Source organism: Diabrotica virgifera, chromosome 3, assembly GCF_917563875.1.
Source record: "Diabrotica virgifera virgifera chromosome 3, PGI_DIABVI_V3a".
Lineage (NCBI taxonomy): Eukaryota > Metazoa > Arthropoda > Insecta > Coleoptera > Chrysomelidae > Diabrotica > Diabrotica virgifera.
In genome coordinates this window covers 623,703-649,804 of record NC_065445.1, presented here as the reverse complement: position 1 = coordinate 649,804, position 26,102 = coordinate 623,703, and the positions used below count along the sequence as shown (strand labels likewise).

Sequence of the window (26,102 nt, the reverse complement as noted above, 5' to 3'; positions counted from 1 at the left end):
TTTGATTAACTACAACATCATTGTAGACAGTTGAAAAAAAGTTCGCAAAAATATCAACGATTTCTTGACTATTTTCCCCAGTATAATCATCATACTTAATAACTGATGGTAACATAATATGTAAGTTTCTGTTACTATTTATAAATTTCCAGAATGATCTAGGGCCTAGGGCCTAGGGTTTTCAGATATATTGTTTTCAGTTTCCTGAACATGTCGTTTATATAGTGAATTCGTAAGTTCTTTACAATGAGTTCTAATACTTGAAAATATATTATAATCTTCTTCCCTACCTGTCTGTTTGAATGTTTTATGAGTAGTTTTCTTTTTTAATATTAACGATTTTAGATCACAGTTATACCAATTAGGATATGTGGATGTTTTATATTTTTTAAAACGCCGTCCACACTCTCGCCGAAGTCGATCGAGGTTCAACAAGTACGAGAGTGTAGACGGCCACTTTGTGTAACTTTGTCTAACTTCGTTCTACTTCCGAAATCTGTCGGTCTGGCGCGTCCGAGTCAAAGGGATCTTTGTCGGTATCGCACCGCTTGAATGTGTTTCTCGCGAAGTAGAACGAGTGTGTAGAGAGGCACTTCGGACTTCAGCCAACTTTGGCGAAGTAACTTCGCCGAGAGTGTGGAGCCCGTTTAATGGGTACAAAATTATGTATTAAATTGTATAGAATTTCATAGAAGGTCTCAATAGCCTCGTTGATATTTTTGCTGATGCAAACTAATTTTCAATCAATCTCAGCCAAAAGATAATTTATGCTAAAGTAATCACCATTTCTGAAATCTAAAAAGTATTCTTCATAATTTAAAGTTGATGAGTTAGCATTAACAAACAATTCCAAAGAAACTGGAGTATGATGGACACTTTTGTCAAACAAGGGATCAGATGGTTCCGACACAATTATATTAGACAAACTAGAAAAAATTAAGTCGAGAAAAGTATTTCTGCTATTAGGTATCACATTAATTTGAGATAAATTACAATAACTGGCAGTATTACACAAATCATTAGCAGGAGAATTGGGAATACATTGAACTCTAATTCTAAATTCATCATTTATCCATTTAACATTGGGTAAGTTATAATCACCGCATATATTCATATCACTATCTGGAAAGTTTTCAAATATAAACTCAACACTGCTACAATGCTCGATGTAACACTGCTGTTCAGACGCAGGAGGGATGTACACAGAACCCAAAATAAGCATTTGATTGTGACACTTAAGTGACACAAAAACTTGTGGTTGTAATACCCGTGGTGCCTTCGACGTTTAATGTCCGACTAAATTATTCTTTATGTGCAAAAAATTTTAACGAATTTTGAATTAATTAGTTTTCAAATAAGTACATTTATCAGCAATAGTCGTAACGTAATTGTGATAACCATAGTTTTACTTAAGTTGTTATTTGTCAACTTGACAGTATTTAACTAGTTATTTAAATTTATTGCCCTAAGGCGTTATTTTTCAAAATAACGCCCTAGGGCATTATATCATACTTAACTGACTTCGAAATCATGTCATTATTTGTCAAATAATATACCAGTCGGAAATTAAAAAAATTGATGAGATCTACACAGAACCAACCATAGATATAATCATAAAAAGAAGATTGCAGTGGCTGGGTCATATTGAAAGAATGCCATAAGGAAGAACACCAAAGTCTATCGCTTGGAAGACACCATACTATAAGAAAAGGAAGGGAAGACCTAGAAGACGATGGCGACAAGTGGTTATAGAGGATTTGGAAGAAAATGATGTCCAGAATTGGAGAACTATATCACTCAACAGAAAAAAATGGAAAGAAATAACCGAGCTCTAGGCCTAAATGACCTGTTTCAAAGGTCTCTCTAAATATATATACGTCAACTAATACATATTAATTATTAGTTTATCTTACACATCATTATCTTATACATGATTCTTGTCTTCAGATTATTTTCTAAAATCTCTAGCTGCGGAGATATAGCAACGAAAAGGAGAAAAAAATTTTCTAATTATTTCGGAGATTAAGGTAGGTAGTAGGCGCAAAATCTTGGTCCAATGCTATTTAAATGCATTCACTATTTTTTCAAATAATGAGAAAGCTAATAAATATTTTTGAAAAATTTAAATTCAGAATGAAATATTACATTATTACCGAAGGCCGAAAGTCCCTTAGAATAAACAAAGAGTTTCTTTTGAATGAAATATTCGAAATTAATAGTCACGCTAAATTTTCTTGGAATCGAAAAAAAAAATAATGCATTAAAATAGCATTTTACCAATATTTTGCGCCTACCCCCTTTTTGCCCAAGCAAAAATTTGATCATATATGATTTATCCAATTTAATGGCAATTTTCTAAAATCTCTAGCTGCGGAGATATACAACGGAAAGGAGAAAAAAATTGAGTTTTTCTAATTTTTTCACAAATTGTTTAATTAATAAGTTCTAATAATATTTCGGAGATTAAGGGGGTAGGCGCAAAATCTTAGTACAGTGCTATTTAAATGCATTCATTGTTTTCGAATCCTGGGAAAACTAGGAAGAATTTTTGAAAAAAAGTTAAACGCAGAATGAAAGCTTTTATTATTATTATCGAGGGTAGAAAGTCCCTTAGAATAAACAAAGAGTTTCTTTTGAATGAAATATTTGAAATTAAAAGTCACGCTAAATTTTCTCTCTTTTTTCACCCCTGTAACTTATTAAAATAAACATTATAGAAGTTTTCAGGGACTTTCGGCCCTCTGCAATAATGTAATCTTTCATTCTGCGTTTAAATTTTTCAAAAATATTTTGCGTTTAAATTTTTTCAGGATTCTAAAATTGCATTTAAATAATCTTGGACCAATATTTTGCGCCTACCCCCTTCAAGCAAAAGTTGATAGAGTGTTTCAGAACAAATAACGCATGGACTATAATGCTGATTTTAAATTATTTTAGCCATAACTGAATCTAAAATTCACTATGTAAATAAAGTCAATTTCTTAAGAAAATTTTGTAATGTTTGTTATTGATTAAAATTAAATGAAATATGAGTTGACTTAAGTTGTGTCGAATATTTTTTAAATATTTGTTTCTTCCAGATTAAAAAAAAGCTTACCTTCACTACAAAGAAAAATCCAACGCAGAAATGTATGCGATCACTTTTACGAAACCTAATAGACAAGTACCATTCCTTGGTACCAACACGCCGGAATAAAAAACAGAGATTGATCAATAACTAACGAGCGTAGCACGATAGTATCACCACCAAAGACTTGTCTCACTAGATGTAGTACCGGCAAGTAGTACTCGGCTCAGCACCTCTCCGACATTAAACTTGCTGGAAAACGCAAAATAATTGAAAGTTAATTAGTGGAAGAAAATGGTATAAGGAGAGGGATGTGAGTGGGGAGAAACAACTTTGTACAAAAATTATTATTATTTATTCGATTTTAAACAGAATAGTCAATTTTTGAAATATTTACAGGGTGAATATTTATTTATTTATTTATCCGCACAACAAGCCGTTAAAGACCCAGGGCATTTTTATAAACCATAATCATAATATTCACTAATTACAATTATTTTAAACAAAAATCAGTTATTTTTAATGAGTCACACGCTTAAAACATTTTTGAAAATAATACACAGCAGAATTGTTAAAACTCTTGAATGTGGAATTGGTGACACAAAATCGGGCTTTAGAAATGGTATGAGCACAAGAGATGCTTTGTTCGGCTTGAATGTGCTGGCCCAGAGATGGCATGGACATGATGAATCAGGATATGTACTGCTGTTTTGTAGACTTTGAAAAGGCATTTGATAAAGTTCAACATAAAAAGCTTGTAGATATATTAAAAAGCAAAAATATTGACAGTCGTGATATGAAAATTATATCTAATATATATTGAAATCAAACTGCCAAGGTAAGAGTTGACAACCAGGACACCCAAGATATCAAAATACAGAGAGGAGTCCGTCAGGGTCGCGTGTTGTCCCCACTACTCTTCAATGTCTACAGTGAAGCGGTATTTCAAAAAGCGCTCTCAGATTCAACAGAAGGTATATCTATCAATGGAGAAGTTTTAAACAACTTACGTTTTGCAGAAGACACCGTAATAATAACGGATAACAACAATGATTTACAGAACGTAATGTAACGCCTTAATGAACGCTGTCATGAGTACGGACTGAAGATGAATTTAAAGAAAACTAAATGCATGATCATGACTAAATCAGCAGACGCAAACATCCAATTGACTATTGAAGATACTGTAATTGAGAGTGAATAACTACAAATACTTAGGAACATGTAGAAATGGAGACCAAACCAAAGAAATTAAGACACGTATTGAAATAGCACGTGCATCATTCATTAAACTTAAGAAGTTTCTTTTTTGTCGGCATATAAGGTTAGAACTACGCCTAAGGATACTTCGGTGTTACATGTTCTCTACTCTTCTTTATGGCTTGGAAGCGTGGACGTTGAAACAAGTCCATTTGAATAAGTTGGCCGCCTTTGAATTTTGGTGTTACAGAAGAATCCTACGAATATCATGGATTCAAAGAATGTCGAACGTGGAAGTAACTAGAAGGATAGGAAATAAACCGGAAATAATACTAACTATCAACAAACGAAAACTTGAGTACTTGGGACATGTGATAAGAGGGAAAAATACTCATTATTGCAACTTATTATGCAAGGCAAAATCCGAGAAAAGCGAAATGTGGGAAGACGAAGAATATCCTGGCTTAAGAATTTAAGGAAATGGTTCGAATGCAGTAATGCACAGCTGTTTAGAGCGGCAGTCAACAGGGTCCGCATTGGCATGATGATTTCCAACCTTCGATAGAAGATGGAACTTAAAGAAGAAGAAAAAAATCCACAAACAAAACATTCGGGGGAACTTTACCTTCATAACAAGTTATCTGTATCTCCTTTAAGGAGAAGATTTGGTCTATAACAGTTATTATAGACTGATCTTGACCGAATAAATACTAACGAGCGTAGCACGATAGTATCACCACCACCAAGACTTGTCTCACTAGATGTAGTACCGGTAAGTAGTACCTCAGCTCAGCACCTCTCCGACATTTAACTTGGCTGGAAAACGCAAAATTGAAAGTTAATTAGTGGAAGAAAATGGTATAAAGTGATAGACTAAGAGCCGCTATAGGTGAAATTTCTTAATCATTTTAGGCACGATGGGACCCTATAACTTAAATAGTAGAACCTAAAAGAAAACGTTTGAACACTGTGCCGTCACTTTACAGTGGCACATGCGTCGACAGTGGCGCATCAAACTTTCCACTTATGGACGGGATAAATAAATTAAAAGTTACCCTCCCTTACTAACAGAATTAATTTTTTTTTATTTTTTTAAGTTCTATGTGATTAACACATAGGATTCAGCGTAATTTTAACCCACCACCCCTTCCCCCTGCCCCACCATCAAAAACTTCATTTCTCGTTTTTATTTTTTTTTTTGGTGGGATGCAATCAATTTTAAAATTTCAAAAAATTCACACGCATAGCTGAGGCCTTTATAAAACATGCCTATTTTTTATAGACCCATAGGTAGAGTGTACATAACCTCAAAAAATTAAAAGAATTTTTTTTTTTTCAAAAAAGCCTATAACTTTTTTTGAAGAATAGCTGCAGGTCTAATTTTTTCTTAATCTTGTGTGTTTTATCAAACACTATATTTTTAATTTTTTTCAGATTTTTCCGTAAGGCTCACCATCTTCAAAAATCCGAGAAACTGTTTTTTGGGGGGTTTTGGGGGATTTTTCCTATTTTATAGACTTCATAATATATCAAATCAATTTTGTTTTTATAGGTTATCTGTAACTTGAAGTAACTGAGTCCTTTAGAATATTTAAAAATCAGAAAAACACGTTCAAACCCCCCAAAACCCCATTAAAAACAGTTTTTTTGGATTTTTGAAGGTGACCAGCATTACAGAAAAATCTGAAAAAAATTAGAAATATAGTGTTTGATAAAATACACAAGACTAAGAAAAAATTAGATCTGCAGCTATCCCCAAAAAAAAAGTTATATACCTTTTTCCAAAAAAATTTTTTTTTAACTTTTTGAGGTTATGTACACTCAACCTACAGGTCTATAAAAAATAGACGTGTTTTACAAAAGCCTTAACCATGCGTGTGAATTTTTTGAAATTTTAAAATTGATTGCATTCCACCAAAAAAAAAATAAAATCGAAAAATAAAGTTTTTGATGGTGGGGGCAAGGAGAAGGGGGTGGTGGGTTAAAATTACGATGAATCTTATATCTTAATCACATATAACTTAAAAATATGAAAAAAATTAAATTCTGGTAATGAGGGAGGGTATTTTTGAATTTATGTATCCCGTCCAAAAGTGGAAAGTTTGATGCGCCACTGTAGTCGCATGTGCCACTGAAAAGTGACGGCACAGTGCGTTTTCTTTTAGGTTCTACTATTTAAGTTATAGGGTCCCGTTGTGCCTAAAATGATTAAGAATTTTCACCTATAGCGGCTCTTAGTCTAGGAGGGATGCGAGTGGGGAGAAACAACTTTGTACAAAAATGATTATTATTGTTTATTCGATTGTTAACAGAATACTCATTTTTTGAAATATTTACAGGGTGAATAAGGTTCTGAAACTGTTTTCTTATGGCATGTCTAAATTAAACATTGTGTTTATATATGAGATTAAGCCACACTTGATTCTAAGACAATTACATTTTTAACTAACTAATGTTTAACATTTCGACTGCCACTCCGGAAATCGTTTTCAAAAAAAGATTGTTTAAGAATTGTATTAAAAAGATTATATAACTTCCTAAGTTGTTGAAGAGGTTATTATCTTTTTAAAATTGAAGGTTGACTTCAAGGCGTCAAACAGGGATGCGTGTTGAGTCCGTGCTATTCTCAGTGGTACTGGATGAAGCAATAAAGAAAGCCAAGAGAAGAATGAGAAAAGTAACATTAAGATACTGGCAAATGGAACAGAGTCAACTATCGGAACTACTATTAGTAGATGACATGATATTTATCGCAGAAAACAGAGAAGACTTACAGAACAATCGTGAAATCCTAGAAGAAGAACTATCAAACATAAATATAAAAATTAATACAAAGAAAACAAAAATAATGATAATTTCAAATACGAGGAAGACACACGCAATATAATTGGACGGAAAACAACTAGAGCGAGTGGAATATTTTAAATATCTAGAAGTAATAATTGAATCAAATGGTAAACAAGACATGGAAATAACCGAGAGAATGGGACGAACAGAAAGATTATTTTTTAATACATACTATGAAAACAACATTTTTGGGTAAAAAAGAGATACCGTAGAAAGTAAAAACGGCAGTCGTTAGATCAGTAGTTAGACCAACAATCATGTATAGCAGCGAGACATGGAGATTGACGGGGAGACAAAAATCCAGAGTCAATGCTATGGAAATGAGGTTTCTAAGGAAAATAGCAAACAGAAAGAGATCAGACAAAATACGAAACGAAACAATTAGATAAAACCTAAAACTAGAACTAATCAATGAAAAAATAGTAGAGAGACAACTTAGATGGTTCGGACACGTGTGTAGAATGTCGAACGAGAGACTAACAAAGCGAGTGTTCGAAACGGGAGTGCAGGGGAAAAACAAAGGAGGAAGACCAAGAGTTGGTCTTCCTCAAGTTGGTTGTGGGTAGATGAAATCAGGAAAGAAGTCGAGAAGACAGGATTGACATTGGAAAGTGTAAGAAACCTAACGAAAGATCGGAAAGCATGTAGACTACAATTCCATACTCAACTCCATCAGCCTAACAACTAAAGGTAGAAAGGCTTAGGACTAAGTAAAATTTCTGATAATAATGAATAAGTACAAATTTGAACTTTGAAAAAAAATTGGTCGTTAATGGGTTAATGGGTTCACATAAACAACACTTTATTAATTCAATTAATAAATAGTTTAGGGAATCCTGGTATAGTTTACATTTTTATTTATTTTTTATGATTTCCATTGAGTTTTTTTTTGTAAAGTAATTTGTTATTTATTACTTGCGTGTTTTTCACGCCTGCAATTAAATGGCATTATCTTACTAATATTTAATTTTTAATTGGACAATTATATAACATTAAAATTTAATTTATAAATAACGGACAAAATCGTTACAATAAATTACTCCTCGTAAAAATAAATATGTAATTAACATAAAAATCAATTACACGACTAGAAAAGTAGGTAGGTATAAATATGTGAACATTAACAATTTTTGGAAAATTTTCAAAATAAAATTATCAGAGAACGGAAAGTTCTCGCTAGTGGCGCAAAACCCCCCTACATATGCAACACTATAAACAGCCCGTTCACATGAGAGGCGATTAACGCGCGTTTTGATAACGCGCGATTACAACTACATACATACATTTTACTTGAGACCGTTCAGAGGCTAGCGCGCGTTTTAGGTCATTAAAAGGCGCCTTTGCATGTGAACGACCTCAAGTAAAATGTATGTAGTTAATCGCCTGCCATGTGAACGGGATCTTATTAACAAATTTCCAGCTTGATATTAACAAAAAATTTTTTGGTACGCGGGAACCAGGTCTATAAACACATACAGTTGAGTCCGCGAATCTTTACCCGTGTGTCATCATTTAAAGCATACGAAATAAGTCGATGATAAGTCGGAAATTGAAATTTACTAAACGCAACAGCAAGTCACTTACTGTCACTTGCTGTTGCGTTTAGTAAATTTCAATTTACGACTTATCATCGACTTATTTCGTATGCTTTAAATGATGACGCACGGGCAGCGCCGGATAAAGGGGCGGCAACCGCCCGGGGCGCCAAATTTTGACGGACGCCGATATAAAAATAAAATATTTTTTACATTCAATGTTTTTCCAAATTTTATATAAACTTTGAACATTTTTCCTAAGACGTTGATTGAATAATCGTACTATTTTACCTTTAAAAAACTTACTAATAAGAATAAAGCAACCTAAAAAATGTTATGGCTTTTAACACCAATTCAACATTAATGCAGACAAATGCTTTTTACGATCTAGTTTGTTCATTTTTTTTTAAACATCATTTGTCACATATTATAACGTACCGATGTCAACAATAGACTTAAAAATATAGACGAATATCAAATTTATAAATTCTGAACGAATTCTGAGCAAAGGAATAATTTTGTTCTGTAAACTTTGCAGCATTTATAACAAAAATGCGTGGCGTGCATGCGTGTGTTCTAAAGTAAAACAAAAAGAGTTTTGTTACATTATATTGGTTGTGACATTGATTAATTTTTATTTTTACCTTAAATAAATATGGGTAAGTAGGTATCCATATAATAAATAATATACATACATATATGTATATAGTCTTTTGAGTCCCTAATACTTTTCAATATCGAAACTGACACGTTGTTGACCATTGTTTCTTGTTATATGCTAATCTGCTTGTTTTTGCTATTGTTTTTGCCTTCCTTTGAATGATTTTCCCGACTGCTGTATTTCATCATTCTCTAGATCTTCCTGTATTTATTGTCTTTTGTATTCTGGCTTCTTATATTTTCTTCATTGGTATCTACTCGTATGTTGTCCTTCATTCTTTTCAGGTATCCCCACCAATTCTGCTGATTTTCTTTAATATACAGATCAAGTACCGATTTCGTCTTAAGGTTTGTCCGTATATCTGTGTTTCTAATTTTGTCTCTCATTATCACTCCTCTAACTCTTCGTAAAAGAGTGATTTTCAAAAAAAAATAATTTAATTATAACTATATTATTATTGCATTTTTGACAAATGGCATGACAAAAATTAATAAATATAAAAAATAATTAAGAAATACACTACTTCGATGTTTTGAAAAAGCCTCAACTATGCGTGTGAATTTTTTAAATTTTTAAATTGATTGCATCCCACCTAAAAAAAACGAAAAAATGACGCTTTTGGCGTTGGTAGGAGGAGGAATGGGATGGGGGGTTTAAATTGAGCTAAGCCGTATTTTTTAATCATATAGAACGCAAAACAATGAAAAAATTGAATCCTGGAAATAAGGTCATTTTGCCTATCTTAACGAGAGACACCTTTTGTATATTCTTGTATAAAAGGGCGCCAAATTTTGTTTTGCCCGGGGCGCTCAAAACCCTAGAACCGGCCCTACGCACGGGTAAAGATTCGCGGACTCAACTGTATGTAGTCGCTTTTAAGAAAAGCAGAAGATGGGGACGAATTTGCAATGCTTTGCTTATAGTCAAGTCAACCTTCATTGGTTGAGTCGGCAGTAGAAGAACAAGGTGATTAAATTGCTTTAAAATAAAAAATATTGTTTGACTTCGTGTACGTTGCTTCTCTTAAATTCGCTTGAAACAATAAGAAAAAAAATATGAAAAAAACAAATTTTTAAGAAACGCTTTTCTTTAGTTAAAAGTGACTAAAATTAAAATATCATAAAAAAATCAACTAAAAAGCAAAAAATAAAAAAAATTCAAATTCGAAGGATTATTCGAAAAAAACTGTTAGACACATTAAATATAAAAAAGTCACACACATTCGTTAAAAAATTGAAAAAATCTAACACATTCGTTAAGAGGAAACAGTAGCGATCAACAGGTAGCGAAAACGCGTTCCAAGATTGCGGCTGTAATTTTGAAATTTTTTTCGAGATATTTGGCACACGTATTCGTAATATAATAAAGAATGGCGGTACAGAGCCCAATTTGAAAGATATATTAATATGTGGAAATTACTCTGTAATTAAATACAATATTAAAAAAACGAGCCTGTACCGCCATTAAGAAGAACAAAAAAATACACTTTCTTCAAATAAACTTTTTTATCGGATGCCTAGATTTTGTGTCATTTTGGAACTACTAAAATTTTTTATTTCATTAGCAGGTCCAAAATGACACAAAATCTAGGCATCGGATAAAAAAGTTTATTTGAAGAAAGTGTATTTTTTTGTTCTTCTTAATAGCGGTACAGGCTCGTTTTTTTAATATTGTATTTAATTATATATTAACTTCCACATATTAGTATATTTTTCAAATTGGGCTCTGTACCGCCATTCTTTATTATATTACGAATACGTGTGCCAAATATCTCGAAAAAATATTAAAAATTACAGCCGCAATCTTGGAACGCGTTTTCGCTACCTGTTGATCGCTACTGTATCACCTTAAAGAAAAGCGTGGGACGAAAACAGTTTATTCGATAAAGACGCGCCCCACGCTTTTCTTTAACGAATGTGTGTGTTAGATTTTTTCAATTTTTTAACGAATTGTGAGATTTTTGTACATATATTTAATGTGTCTAACAGTTTTTTTTTGAATAATCCTTCAAGTTTGATTTTTTTTATTTTTGCTTTTTAGTTGATTTTTTTATAATATTTTTAGTTTTAGTCACTCGTAACTAAAGAAAAGCGTTTCTTAAAAAATTGTTTTTTCTTTTTTTTATTTTTTACTTTTTAGTCTTACACTTTTCAAACATTAAAATATATCGTCATGTTTATTAAAATATATGTACCTATAAAACATATGATGTACTAACATGAAAAGTAGTCGGAATCGCAAAAAATTGGAAACTTTATTATTTATTTATGAAGCATAACGTAAACAATTAACGTAAAAAGTGCAATTATTTATAGTTCATATAATTAGCTACAATCTGTAAGTTTTTTCATTGTAAAAAAACATGATAATTTAAGCATTTTCCATTAAAATCGTTTTTTTTTTCATTTAAACAATTAATAAACATAAAAAAAATTATTGACTATTTGTGTATTGTTCCCGCAAATGCATATGTCTGCAAATTTTCATTCATTTGCATTGAAGAAAAGGCAGTCAAATTAACGTCTAAAGATTTGATGCAAACTATTGAACTAAAGAAATAAAAGCGTTTAATAAAAAGCAGAAGATTCCATATAAGTGTGGTTGTATGTAATTATACCTACAATTCCACCATCAGAAATGGTAAACCTTATTATTGTTGATTGTTCTTAAATTCATTTGAGTGAAAATAATGATAGTTGTTAACAAATGTAGGTAAGCCACAATATATATAACTTTTGTTAAGTGTGAGTTTAATGAAAAATATTTATGGGTTGACGATGATTTAATGATACTGGTATTTTATTGCTTTCTTTTTATATATTTAACAATTAGTTGTTATTTTATTAAGAATCTCCTAAAATTTATTGGCCCTCTAATTTTCAACCATATAATCGAAGACCGCAGTAATTGGCTCTTTATATAGAATAGATATAGGCCAGTAAATGAACATCAAATACGGCGATGCCGTATAATTTTCAGGGTCAACTCCGAATTGCATGAAAATTTGGATTTAGATTCTTTTTGCATGAAAAGCCACCCCTCCTCGGACATAAAAATCATACGTTTAAGAAAGTCCGGAAATGGATAAATCGACTAATTCTAAGCAACTTTTGTTCTATACAGTTTTTTTACTAAGTCAATACTTTTTGAGTTATTTTCGAGTAAAAATGTTCATTTTTCAGCAAAAAAACACGTTTTCAGACGGTTTTTCGCAAATAACTCAAAATTAAGTCATTATCATCATCAATGGTGCTACAGCCCCATAAAAGAGCCTCGACCTTCCCAAGTCCCATTTTCACAGATGCCACCGAAATGGATAAATCGACTAATTCTAAGCAACTTTTGTTCTATAGGTAGAGTGTTTTCACTAAATTAATACTTTTTGAGTTATTTCCGAGTGAAAATGTTCATTTCTCAAAAATCACGTTTTCAGACGGTTTTTCGCAAATAACTCAAAAAGTAAGTACTTTGTCGAAAAATATATACTTAGCAAAAATGTATATTATTAACAAACAAAACAAATGGTGTATTGATGAAGTTTGTAGACCCAGTAGAAGCAGAGTTGTAACTCTGTTCTATAGCACATTATGTTACTGGTTTTTTACTCATATCTTAGTTAGTTTTTAAGCCATGAAATGCTTAAAAACCATTAGGTTTGATTTTAAGCGCAATAAGATCATTTAAATTATTTTTTTAAACCCTGATTTTTAAAAGGATTGTAGTTGAAAGGGCTTGAACGAGTCACTAACCAAGAGTGTATGCAAACTTTGAACAGCCATATCTTAAAAATTTTTAGTCTTACAGGAAAACAAAGCATCTAAATATTCAATAGAACAAAACCTACATTTTCTTACTCTTTGAGATTTTTCTAATCACTAATACTTTTTAAATTATTTTTAAAAAAAGACATCTGTTTCAAAATTAAAAAAAATTGTACTATGAAACTAAATGTTTTGAAAAATAAACAATACATCTATAAAGTAAATTGTAAAGCTGTAACGATTAATTTCATTTGGGGCGCTAATTAGGAGTAGATTTTCACATTGTTTTGGCAAAAAATGGGATCAACTTTATTTTGAGCGTAACTCACTGAGTTTTGATGCTAAAAACTTTCATAAAAAAATAAAAATAAATCTTTTTTTTAAACACTTTTAAAAAGCTTTGATGAGTTTTCATCGAAAAGTGCTTAATTTTTTGGTAATTTCACGTTGAAATATTCGATTTGTTATTTGACGAATAAGAACCTATTTTCATGAGCTACAACTTTGCGTCTAATGGATGTATAGTTATCATAAATACACCATTTATTTGTTTTTTTTAGGCTACATTTTTACTAAGAATTTTTTTTTCGATGAAATCCTCACTTTTTGAGTTATTTGCGAAAAACCGTTTGAAAACGTGATTTTTGTGTTAAAAAATAAACATTTTCACTCGCAAAAAGCTCGAAAAATATCTATTGACTTTGTGAAAAAATTCTATTGAACGAAAGTTGCTTAAAATTGTCGATTTATGCATTTCTAGACTTATTTTGAACGTATGTCTTTTCACCCCCGAGAAGGGGGTCTACCACTCCCCAAGTAAAAGCAACCCTAGACTCAAATCCAATAATGAAGTAGAGGGTAACAGGAACCCTTAAATCTAAATTTTCAAGCAAATCCATCGTGACTAGCAAAATTACACTACAAAACGGTCATTTACTGGGCTAATACGGCAATTTTTTTTATTACAGATCAATAACCCAAAAGTATAAAAAACGAATTTGGTTAATTTTTAGTTAATTATTCTAGCGGGTGACCCTTTGATGTAGTACATTATTTGGTACTATTTCTTGTGATGTTTTTTGGCCATGACCTCAATATGGGTACCTATCTGAAAATATTTATTAATTACATCTACTCATCATCAACACCTATTTGATATAAGCTATCATTTTTTGCTCAGTAAGTTTTTTCAGCAAATATTCGGGATATTTTTGATATTTGATACGTGAAAAAACCGAAATATCCGATAATCAATTGGGCTAATAATATCAAAAATATTTTAACAAATGTATATTGTTTATTTAAATTTGTTAAATGTATTTGTTAAATGTATTTGTTAAATGTAATTAATAGATTATGGCAAATTAGTTAATAAATTGTAAAAATAGATTTAGTAGTTTAGTAAAAAATGTAAAAATATAAAAAAATATCTGTAATCCCATCAGGAAAAAACGACCTGGATTAGTCACTAGAGGCCAGGTCATATGTATAAACAATAAATAAATAAATAAATAAATAAATAAATAAATAAATAAAAAATCAATTGGGCTTTATAGTCCAAGTAATGAAGCTTAAAATAGGACAAAACCTCGCAATTTTTACAGAATAGATCGATTTGCTTGAAAATTTGAGAATAAATAGTAGATAGTCCAAGGATCAAAATCTATATGATGCCGAAAGGCGCTTTTACCATGGGGGTGGTTGCCACCCCATCTCGTGGGTGGAAATTTTTTTATTATATTTTGACCGCAAAAGTTGGTAAAAACATTCATTCTAAGCAAAAAACATTCTATACATTTTTTTGATAAAATTAATAGTTTTCGATTTATTCGCTATCGAAAGTCTTAGTTTTATATCGAAAAAATTAATGTTTTAAATCAGTTTTCTGCTAATAACTCAAAAAGTTTTCGTTTTGTCAAAAGAACTTCGCTTAACAAAAATGTACCTTTTAAAAAAATAAACAAAACCGTTTTTTTTTTAATTTTTTTAAAGTCAATAGTAATCGAGCTATACTTTATTATATGTTAGCTCTTCTTCGTCAAATGCTAAATATTGTAGTTTCAAAGTCAAAAGACGGGAAAACTATGCATTTTTCGAGGATAACTTGTTCAAACTAATTTAAAGTATTTAAAAATATCTATTCCTGAAATAAAAAAGTAGTCTCTAGCTCAAAAATTAAGTGGCACAATAAAAATAATGTCAGTCCTTATTTTTTTTTTCAGGGAAAAGTGATCGGAAACTTCTCCTTATTCGCCACCCTAATTAAAATTAGTCATTGACGTTATTTGGTCTTCTTTATTTATGTATTACATATTAATAGGTTCTAAAGGTTTGACCGTTTCTTAAAAAATGCCCTTTTCTTTATAATAGAAAGATTAGCATCAGATATACTAAAAAATATTTAAATATAAAATTGTAGGTTATATACTTCCCAAGAACATGGTTTGAAAAAAAATTTTTACGGCAAAAATTTAGTGAGCTATTGAGAATTAAAACTTGTAATAACATGCAAAAACCACCTTTAACAACCCTTTCAAAGTCATCTCTTTTTGCGACTGAGGATTTTTAAAGGATTTAATATTAATAGCCTTATAGATCTTTTAAAAACCTACAAAATTATTTTTAACAAACTTTCTAGGATAAAAAATAAAAAGTGACGGTCAAAAAATCAATATATATATATATATATATATATATATATATATATATTGTTATATTTCTATTTGATATAAAAATTAAAATTTGATAATTATAAACAAAATTCACTTTAATATAAAATATTTTTAATTTTCTCAACCTCGGGCATATAAATTTAGAACAACCTGTATACAACAAATTGTTATATTTAATTTTAAGAAGTGATTAGAATAAGCGTACGAAACTCGGAACAATGTGCTTAGATAAACAAAGTGAATGACGCGTACCATTATCGTTCTTCTCGGAAGGTCGATCATTAGCCTATGCTAAATAAAACTCAGTGAAATAGATGATAGTTCATTATCGTTTTTCGCGGAAGGTTTCGATCATTAGCCTATGCTAAATAAGACTCATTTGAAAGAGAGAATAGGTCATTAAAATTTGTAAATAGTTAGAAAGTATTTTAGAATGGGAATTAAATATTTTCTTTTGAAATCCATTAAGCATATTTAGAAAGATTAAAAATTGGTTTTGAGGAATATTACGAATGAGAGTTGGTGGTGGAAGATTGATTTGTGAATCTGGAAGGGATATTTAGAAAGTAGGGGAATGGATGACAAAGTGAGATCAGAATGTTTTTGAGCTGTCGAGAAGTGAAGTCGAGTAGTAGACGGTAGTGTACGGAGAGTGAGAAAGCCGATGTAGTTCCGTGAGTGTGGAGTATCTATCGTGGAACGAGAAGTAGGCCAGGTCGAGAGTAAAAGAACCTCCTTGAGCCAAGAGTGTCCCGGTAGCTGATAGCAGTTTCGAGAAAGGTAGAACACAGCATCACGACAGACGCAGGAACGAGAGCTATACGAGCTAGTTTTTCAAAGGAGAACATTACTGGAAGCCAGGACGAGGTTTGATCGCAGCCAAGGATAGCAGGAAACGGGTCTTGTGTGAGGACATTTTCAGTTCACCAGGAAAAGGTCAGTCTCATTTGTTTGGACATGAATGTATGGGTTTTTCGTATTAAATTCCACATAAAAAATTGAATAACATAATCAATAATATCAGAAAAGCTTCATCAAACTTAAATAGAGTTGTTCCTAATAACTCCTAATAGTTAAATGTTAATAAAAACTTTCAATTGAAAACCAAAAGGAAATAAGATTCCCATTTGTAAATGTTATGTTTAAGAATAATAGGAAATAGCAAATATTAAGCATTGATTGCTTTTTAAATAAAATAAAAAATATTTTGATTATAATTGTAACCCATATGTGTATTTTTTTTACTCTTTTCTTTTCTATCCCGATTAGGAACCATTAAGAAATATTTAGAAGCCACGAAAGTAAGTAATTAATTTATAATTCGCCCTGAGATTGAAAACATATTGATATGTGATCTGGTTAATTAATTAGATTAGTATTAATACATTGATTAAATTAAGTGACATATAAGAATATTATCTCATATCAATAATCAAGATCACATCAACTGTCGTCCAACGTGGAAAGCATTGTAAAGTATTTCTAGTGGCAAATTTGAAGGATAGAAAGAGTAAAGCCGGTATTTGAAAATTTATATGCCTGTGGTAAAAAGTGAGATACTTACATTTGATAACATAAAATTTTAGATCTCTTTAGGTACAAATTTTACATAACTGATTTAATATTTTATTTTTACGATATTTACATTTGATATATTTATTGACAATTTATAATATTTGGGTAAAAAAAAAAGTCGTCTTGGTAACATACTAGTAAAATTTCATATTTGGCGGGGATAGTACTTCTTGAAAACAAATGTCTGTGACAAGAAGCCAAAGCAAAGACAACAAAAAACAAAAAGAACATTCAAATCAAGAAGATATTTTAGACACGACAATCATGGCATCAGAACAGCAAGAATTATCAGGAATAGATAAATTATTACAAATGATGCAACTCCAGTCACAAAGAATGGAACAGAAAATGGATGAAACACAACAAAAACTGGATGACAATCAAAGAGAAACAAAACAAGCAATGAATGAAGCATCAAAGAAAATGGATAAAGTGGATCAAAAAATGGATGAAACACAACAAAAAATGGATGAAACACAACAAAAATTGGATCAAAAAATGGATGAAATACAACAAAAAATGAAACAAGCAATAGAAGAGAACAACAAGAAAATGGAGGAACGCACAGGAAAGTATGAAAAGGAAGTAAAAGGATGTTTGACAATGATCAAGAACGATATGGGACAACAAGAGACAGAGATTAAAGAAATCAAAAGCAAAATAAAGGAAATAACGAATTGCCAGAAAAAGGAAATAGAAAATTTGGAAAATAAGTTGGAAAATGCTATTCAAGTAGACAGAGAAGAAGTGGAAAAAAGAATCACAGAAATAGAAAAACAAGTCAACGAAAACCGGACACAACAAAATGTAGGAGAAAGAAGAGAAATGGTTATACATAGCACAGATGACGTGAAGATAAGGTTTGGCGGGGACGTAAGAAGATTACACCCAGTGCCGTTCATAAATAGCCTGAAAAAGAAAATACAGCACATCGGAAATTTCGAAACAGCAAAAGAAACTATCAGAAACCATCTCAAATATGAAGCAAGCCTATGGTTCGACAGTAAAGAAGAAGAATTCGGCAATTGGCAACAATTTGAACAAAAATTTTTGAATTATTTCTGGGGAAAAGTCCAACAATTGGAAATTAACAAGGAATTGCAAAATGGGAAATACAATGATAGGATGGGTGTATCAGAAAGGACATATGCTTTGCAAATTTACAATAATGCAAAACATTTACCATATAATTACTCATCGGAACAATTAGTCGAACTGATTGCAAGACATTTCGAGGAAACGCTGGAAGACCATATCACATTGCAAAATTACAAAGACATAGATAGTTTATGCCAATTCCTACAAATAAGAGAATCACGTCTAAGAGAAAGAAAATCAAGAAGGTCGCGAGAAGATTACAGGCCCCGAGAAACACAAGATTACAGAGGTAGAAATCAAAATAGCAGGGACTATACAAGACGAGATTTTAATCCCAGAAGGGAAAACTAAAATAGAGACAACGGAAGAGGAAATTATGAACAAAGAAATAGGCAATGGAATGAGGACAGAAATCGAGAATACCAGAATAGAAACACCACACGCTCAAATCAAGAAAACAGAAATAATGGTAGACAAAATGAACAGGGATATCGAGAAAACCGAAACAGATCCGACAGACCAAGAGAAAATAGAAGAGAAGTAAATAATACCCAGACAGATGAATATGACGGAGAGAGACATTTTGACGAAAATATAAACAACGATGAGCAACCGGCGTCTTTTCACGACGGCGCTCACTAAAAACCAAAAATCAAACAGGAATCTTTTGTCACCCCAAGGAGTTTATTAAATTGGCAGGAAACAACGAAAAGAAAAATGGAGTTAATTTAAAATTTGTGGATGGATTTATCAACGAGAAACCAATTAAAATTATGATAGACACTGGATCTGAAATAACATTGGTCAACAGAAAACTAATAGAAGAAGTTAACTTAACAAATTTAATTTATAAAATACCTAGGGTAAATTTAGTGGACGCAAACAAACGGACATTGGCAACTATAAATGAAGGCATACGAGTAATGGTACGACTGGGCAAGAATATGTATGCACTACAATGTGTAATAATGCCAAACATGTCACATGACATGATAGTAGGAGTGGACGAATTGGCAGAAAAACATGTAGTGATCGATTTTAAAAATAATACGATGAAACTAACAGAAGAAAAAGAAAAAGAACAGGACAAGGAACATGAGAAACAAAATACGGACGAATCAGGTAAAGAACAAACAGTGGAAATGAATTTGGCAGCGAAGCAAGGACAAAGAAAAAAAAGGAGAAAAGGTCAGAAAAAGATAAAAGAAAATGAAACCTGTGGCTCCTCAAAAGAAGAGTTGAGCCCAGAAGAAGAAAATTTGAGAGTATCAGAAACAAAGGAAACCTGGGATTCCTCAAAAGAAGAGACGGGCTCAGGAGAAGAAGAAATAAAGCAAAAAAATGAAAGTGAAAAGAATATGATTGAAACAGTGGTATTTGAAGAGGAGGTATATGCAAACGAGGATGCAGAATGCACGGTAAACATGTGTGAAGAATCTGAGAAAAAAGACAGAAAATTGATATGTGGAGAAGGGAAAGAAAAAGAATTGCGGTTGATGTTAAGAAACTACGAAAATTTGATCAATGAGGAAAACAGAGTGGCTAAAAAGTACGAACATTCATTTGAGGTGAAAAACTTGGGAAATTTTCGATCAAAGACTTACCCGATTCCATACAAGTATCGACAAGAGGTGAAAGAAGAAATAAATAAAATGTTGGAAGATCAAATCATCGAAAGATGTGATTCACCGTATGTTAACCCGATTGTGATAGTAAAGAAAAGCAGTGGAGAATTGAGATTATGTTTAGATGCCAGGAATATCAACCAGCACACTGTATCACAATATGAATCACCTCTAAACATCGAGGCCATTTTTGGAAGAATCACGGGGTCACACATATTTTCGAAAATTGACTTAAAACACAGTTTTTGGTTGATACCGTTAGCTGAAAAGTGTAGAAACTACACCGCTTTTTCTATTGATGGTATTGTCTACCGGTTTAAGGTAGTGCCGTTTGGATTGCAGAGTGCTTGTGCTGCACTCGTCCGAGCTCTACATACCATTTTGAATCGCCACGAAGATTTCATAGTTCATTATATCGATGATTTATTAATTTTTTCACAAGATACTCAGAGTCATCTGAAACACATAGAAATAATTCTGGAAGAATTGGACACAGCGGGATTGAAATTAAACATTGAAAAATGTCAATTTTTTCAAAAAGAAGTCATTTATTTGGGTTTTCAATTGGACACCAAAACAGTAAGATTAGCCGAAGACAGAGTCAAGCTCATAGATGAATACCCAAGACCAACGAATTTGAAAACATTGAGAGGTTTTCTTGGCACGATTAATTATTTTAAAAAACTGATTCCCGATTTGAGCCAAAAGGAAATCCCTCTGATAAAGTTGCTTAAAAAAGGAATAAAATGGAATTGGAAAGAAGAACAGGAGGAAGCTTTCGAAACATTAAAACGAGAATTCGCAAAAGGAACGAAAATATACCACCCCATTTACAATTTACCTTTTATACTCCGAACTGATGCGTCCATACAAAAATTTGCAGGAGTTCTGTCTCAAATACAAAACGACCAAGAAGTGCCGATATGTTTTATATCGCGAGTGACTAAAACACATGAGAGAAAATATAGTGTTACAGAATTGGAGTTTGCCAGTGTACTATATTGCGTAAACAAATTGAGGTTTTACTTATTGGGAGCAAAATTCACAATCGAAACAGACCATGCAGCTTTAGTACATATCATGAAGAATAGATTAGTAAATAATAGAATACATAGAGGCATTCTATTATTACAGGAGTATGATTTTGAGTTCCGATATATAAAAGGAAAAGACAACATAATAGCCGACGCTCTAACACGGGATGAGGACACGGGAAAAAAGGAAACAATTACTCTACAGGTGGGACTAAATAGATTAATACAAGAAGAAGGGATATATTCGTTAAATGAGATAAGGTCAAACCAAGAAGACCTAGAGGAAAGAGAGAAAAGAAGAGCGGAAGTAGAAAATGACATATATTTTAAGAGAATAGACGGAAAGGAACTATATTTAGTGACACAGACATTGGCCGAAAAGATAATAAAGAAATTACATGAGGACAATGGGCATATCGGTAGCAGAAAAGTTTGGCTCGTTTTTAGGGAAAATTACATCAGCCGACAGGATTACCGCATTGCAAAGGAAATTACCCAGAAGTGCGATGTATGTCAAAAATATAAGAGTCGGAATTTCAAAAACGAAAATGTTGCCAAAAATATTGAAGCCCGAAACAAACTAGACATTGTAGCAATAGATATGTTAAGCGATCTAATTATGACCACTAAAAGGAACAAACATATTCTGGTAATGGTGGATGTGTTGTCAAAATACGTAAAATTATATAGTTGCCGCACCACAAAGGGGGAGGAAATATTAAGAAAAATCGACAATTTTATAGCCATAGTAGGAACACCAAAAAAGATCCTACTGGACAATGCAACGTATTTCCGAAATGATCGTTTCAAAGGACAACTTCGAGAACGAGGAATAGAGACAAATTTTGTCAGCATCAGGCATCCACAGAGTAATCCTTCGGAACGATTCATACAGGAAGTGACGAAATTTCTTCGCATTGCAACAGATGGTCAACATCGCCACTGGGACAGGAAAATGGCGGAAATAGAAAGGTATCTAAATACAATTCCGAGCACAGTAACAAAAGAGACCCCAGAATACATCATGAAGGGTGTACTGCCGATAAGGCCATGGGAAGACCAAGAGCCAAAAGAATATCAACAGGTGATTGAAACCGTACAGAGAAGATTACGGCGAAGCAACGAAAAATATATCCAAAGACAGGAACAAAATAGAAAAAGAAGACCAGTGACTTTCCAAAAGGGTGAAAAAGTACTCGTGAGGGCATTACGAGTATCAAATCTTCCTGGTGGCATTTGCGCAAAGTTGATGCCTGTTTTCGAAGGCCCGTACATCGTGAATAATGAAAATGGGATAAATAGTTATGAGTTGAGGCACAGGAACTCGGAAAAGATCCGAGGAATTTATAATATTCACGATGTATACAAATATCACGAATAAAAGACAGAATTACATGAAGTAGATAGTAAGTTAGGGTATAAGACATAGATTAAAGTAATGAAATATACAGGGAGTTGGTTTTGCCTCGAGAAAATTTATTTAAAAATGCAGATAAATTTTATCGAATACAAGGCGGGGATTTGTTATATTTCTATTTGATATAAAAATTAAAATTTGATAATTATAAACAAAATTCACTTTAATATAAAATATTTTTAATTTTCTCAACCTCGGGCATATAAATTTAGAACAACCTGTATACAACAAATTGTTATATTTAATTTTAAGAAGTGATTAGAATAAGCGTACGAAACTCGGAACAATGTGCTTAGATAAACAAAGTGAATGACGCGTACCATTATCGTTCTTCTCGGAAGGTCGATCATTAGCCTATGCTAAATAAAACTCAGTGAAATAGATGATAGTTCATTATCGTTTTTCGCGGAAGGTTTCGATCATTAGCCTATGCTAAATAAGACTCATTTGAAAGAGAGAATAGGTCATTAAAATTTGTAAATAGTTAGAAAGTATTTTAGAATGGGAATTAAATATTTTCTTTTGAAATCCATTAAGCATATTTAGAAAGATTAAAAATTGGTTTTGAGGAATATTACGAATGAGAGTTGGTGGTGGAAGATTGATTTGTGAATCTGGAAGGGATATTTAGAAAGTAGGGGAATGGATGACAAAGTGAGATCAGAATGTCTTTGAGCTGTCGAGAAGTGAAGTCGAGTAGTAGACGGTAGTGTACGGAGAGTGAGAAAGCCGATGTAGTTCCGTGAGTGTGGAGTATCTATCGTGGAACGAGAAGTAGGCCAGGTCGAGAGTAAAAGAACCTCCTTGAGCCAAGAGTGTCCCGGTAGCTGATAGCAGTTTCGAGAAAGGTAGAACACAGCATCACGACAGACGCAGGAACGAGAGCTATACGAGCTAGTTTTTCAAAGGAGAACATTACTGGAAGCCAGGACGAGGTTTGATCGCAGCCAAGGATAGCAGGAAACGGGTCTTGTGTGAGGACATTTTCAGTTCACCAGGAAAAGGTCAGTCTCATTTGTTTGGACATGAATGTATGGGTTTTTCGTATTAAATTCCACATAAAAAATTGAATAACATAATCAATAATATCAGAAAAGCTTCATCAAACTTAAATAGAGTTGTTCCTAATAACTCCTAATAGTTAAATATTAATAAAAACTTTCAATTGAAAACCAAAAGGAAATAAGATTCCCATTTGTAAATGTTATGTTTAAGAATAATAGGAAATAGCAAATATTAAGCATTGATTGCCTTTTAAATAAAATAAAAAATATTTTGATTATAATTGTAACCCATATGTGTATTTTTTTTACTCTTTTCTTTTCTTTCCCGATTAGGAACCATTAAGAAATATTTAGAAGCCACGAAAGTAAGTAATTAATTTATAATTCGCCCTGAGATTGAAAACATATTGATATGTGATCTGGTTAATTAATTAGATTAGTATTAATACATTGATTAAATTAAGTGACATATAAGAATATTATCTCATATCAATAATCAAGATCACATCAACATATATATATATATATATATATATATATATATATATATATATATATATATATATATATATATATATATATATATATATATATATATATATATTTTAAGAACGAATACAATTGGAAGCATAATAATGTAAGTTAGCGGTGATTTTAGTCATTGGCCTTATTTATTCTTCTTTATTTATGCATTATTAAGAGATTTCAGAAGTTTGACTGGCATAGATAGTCCAGAAAGCCACTGCGCATCCGCTAGGAAAAATATTCTGATTCCGATTTTTTGCACAATCTTACTCAAAAAGGACTCCTTTTAACAAATTTGCATGTTGCCAGGACCAAAAGCTGGTCAAAAATTTTTTAAACGTTTTTTTTTTTGTTTTTTTTCCTAAAATTATTTTTTTTTCATGGAAAAAAGTTTTTTTAGGTTTTTTGGATCATTCCAAACAGAAAAGGTCTTTAGTGACTTTTCTCTAAAAATGATAGTTTTTGACATAAAGGCGATTAAAAATTGAACAATCGCGAAATCGGCCATTTTTAACCCTCAAAAACTATGTGAAAAACTGGAAATTTGAATGTTGCCAAGGTAGGTGGATATTCTTTAAACATCGATTGATGAAATCCCGAAGAGTTTTTTGCAATACAATATTCAAAACTCCTTTGTTTTTAAATTTCTAATCAAGCGTGCGCGACACTATTTTCCACCGACAGTATGGTGCAAATGAAAGGAATAAATTCGTCATTTCGTAAACCGGCTACTCTAAGAAAAAATCCCGAAACAGGTCGATTTTTATTTTTAAGTTATGATATTGTGGCATATATGGTATACTAGTGACGTCATCCATCTGGACGTGATGACGTAATCGATGATTTTTTAAATGAGAATAGGGGTCGTGTGCTAACTCATTTGAAATGTTTTTCAATTCTCTATTCAGTAATATAAACATTTACATATTTGTTTATACAGGGTGTCCAAAAAAATTTTATTAAATTAAATTATTTGACACAAAAAGAAGTAGAAAGAAGTAGAGAATTAAAGAACCTTTCAAATGAGCTACCACACGGTCCCTATTCTCATTTAAAAAAATCATCGATTGCGTCATCACGCCCAGACGGATGACGTCACTAGTATACCATATATGCCACAATATCATAACTTAAAAATAAAAATCGACCAGTTTCGGGATTTTTCCTTAAAGTCGCCGGTTTACGAAATAACGAATCTATTCCTTTCATTTGCACCATACTGTCGGTGGAAAATAGTGTCGCGCACGCTTGATTAGCAATTAAAAAACAAAGGAATTGCAATACAATTTTCAAAAAACTCTTCGGGATTTCATCAATCGTAGTTTAAAGAATATCTACCTACCTTGGCAACATTCAAAGTTTTAGCTTTTCACATAGTTTTTGGGGGTTAAAAATGGCCGATTTCGCAATTTTTCAATTTTTAATGGCTTATATGTCAAAAACTATCATTTTTAGAGAAAAGTCTCTAAAGACCTTTTCTGTTTGGAATGATCCAAAAAAACTAAAAAAACTTTTTTCCATGCAAAAAATTAATTTTAGGAAAAAAACAAAAAAAAAACGTTTAAAAAATTTTTGACCACCTTTTGGTCCTGGCAACATGCAAATTTGTTAATTTGAGTAAGATTGTGCAAAAAATCCGAATCAGAATATTTTTTCTAGCGGATGCGCAGTGGCTTTCTGGACTAAGAATGATTAGTTTTTAAAAAACTGAAGTTAAAAACGAATAACGAATTTTTGTAGTTTGGTAAAAAATCCCATTTTCTTCAGAATAGAAAGATTAGCATCAGAGATACGAAAAAATGTTTTCCACCTACCTCTATCGAAAGTATACTTTTCCGGACCTGATTGTAGGGAGCAAAGTTGTACTTTTCCTCCCTAGGGAGGAAAAGTAAAAGTGACGTCATGGTATTTCATTCATGAAATATAACTTATTGACACCCTGTACAATATCTATTTTCTATTACGAAGTATCTATACATTTTAACGTTTATTTATAAAACATCCTGTATTTTGCAGAATGGTAAAAAACAGTAAATTGTTATTTTGATTTAACAATGTTTACATTAATAATTTTACTTATA

General features: G+C 31.9%; 1 protein-coding gene across 1 annotated transcript in view; it reads right to left on the bottom strand.

Moving 5' to 3' along the window:
* The window catches only part of LOC114324422 (elongation of very long chain fatty acids protein-like), a 111,196-nt gene extending 107,881 nt beyond the window's left edge, over positions 1-3,315 (bottom strand). Inside the window, exon 1 of the mRNA XM_028272261.2 lies at positions 3,098-3,315. The gene's annotated coding sequence lies outside the window, so the exon portion shown is untranslated. The remainder of the gene's footprint in view (positions 1-3,097) is intronic.
* Positions 3,316-26,102: the final 22,787 nt, after the last annotated feature.